Source organism: Penaeus monodon, unplaced genomic scaffold (assembly GCF_015228065.2).
Source record: "Penaeus monodon isolate SGIC_2016 unplaced genomic scaffold, NSTDA_Pmon_1 PmonScaffold_150, whole genome shotgun sequence".
In the NCBI taxonomy this organism is placed as follows: Eukaryota; Metazoa; Arthropoda; class Malacostraca; order Decapoda; family Penaeidae; genus Penaeus; species Penaeus monodon.
Window position 1 is genome coordinate 120,256 of NW_023644153.1, and position 1,908 is coordinate 122,163.

The window sequence follows — 1,908 nt, forward strand, 5'->3', positions numbered from 1 at the left end:
AAACCAACCATGGAGCGCGCTGAAAAATTCGCGTGCTGATGAGACGGGCCCCTGCGCGTCGAGGGGGGGGCTCCCGGGGTTGACGAGAGTTGCCGCTTCTATTTTCCCGTCAAGTTAGGTTTACAAATTTTCCCACCCCCGTAAAGGGGGATATTTTTTAAGGAAATGTAGATGTTGGAGATAAAAATTTCGAATCTAAAGGGACGCCAAAGATATAGTTTTTGTTGCCAGAGTATCACAACTAAACAACTACTAGATAAAATTAGAGAAGAAGCGAAAACTGGGTTTTTTCTTAATGCCAAGAAAACTAAGATCATGAAGATTCAAAAACCCGGCAATGAACAATGATGAACATGTTACAACAATGGAATGATTGTGGAAAATGTGAAAGAGTTCACTTATCTTGGAGCTGTTTTAACTAATACATAGATGATTCACCGGAGATAAAAAGAAGAATCACCATTGCCAAAAACGCCACAGTTGCTCTCAAAACATCTGGAAAGACCGAGGCATTGCCTTACGGACAAAGCTGAGGTTTTTGGAACTCATTAGTTTTCCCAATTGCATCATATGGATCGAGTGTTGGGTGCAGAAGTAGATAGACAAAAAAAGATCAATAGATTTTAAATTTGGTGTTATAGACGAGTACTGCATATTAGCTGGACAGAGAAGAAGACGAATGATGAAGTGCTGAGAAAAAAATTGTAAAGACCGGCCTGTTGGACATCTTGAACAGGAGGAATTAAAGTTTATTGGTCATGTGATGAGCAGTAAAAGTATTTAGAAAGACTTGCTGACAGGGATGGTAATGGGGAAACAGAGGAAGAGGGAAACCGAAGACAGACTGAGCGACAACATCAAAGACATTTGCTGGGTTTTTTCGATGGTACAAGTGGAAAGAAAAGCGCAAGATCGAGTTGAGTGGCGAAGGATGGGGAGAGGTCCACGGCTGCTCAAACATGGCATACCGTTGTTGATGATGATGATAAAATTTATGTGTATATATATATATATATAAAATATATATATATATATATATATATATACATAACATACATATAATATTTTATATTATATATATATATATATATATATATATAGTTATATAATATATATATATATACCCACACACACACCACACACACGTGTTTGTGTGGGTTGTGTGTGTTTTGGGGGTGTGTGTTGTGTTTGTGTGTTTTGTGTGTGTGCGTGCGGGGCGTGCGTGTGTCTGTGTATGCGTGATGTGTGTATGTGATTGCGTGTGTGTATGTATGTGTGTGTGTGTGTATAGGTGTTGATGTGTGTGTGTGTGGAGGTGTGGAGGGGTTTAAGTTTGTGAATGTGTGTGTGTTCCGAATTCTTTAGACTGTCTGTGTGTGTATGTTTGTTGTGTGGTGGTGTGTGTGTGTATGTGTGTGTGTTGTGTGTCTGTATGTGTGTCTGTGTGTGTGGCTGCGTGCGTGTGTGTGTGTGTGTGTGTGTGTGTGTGTGTGTTGTTGTTGTTTGTTTGTGTTTGTGAATATATAGACGCTATATAATAAATAAATACATATATATATATAATATTTTAAAATATATTATATATATATATATATATATATATATATATATATGTATATAATATGTATATTATGTATATTTTTATATATATAATATAATATATATATATTTAATATAATAATATATATATATATTTATACACAACTCTCTCTCTCTCGTCTCTCTCTCTTCTCTCTCCTCTCTCTTTTCCTCTCTTATTTATATATATAATATATATATATAATTATATATATTATATAGATATATATTTGAGGTATGTGTGTGTTGTGTGGTGTGTTTGTGTGTGGGTTCGTGGGTGTGTGTGTTGTTTTCTGGGTTTAATTTCTGTTATACTGTGGGTTTTTTTTA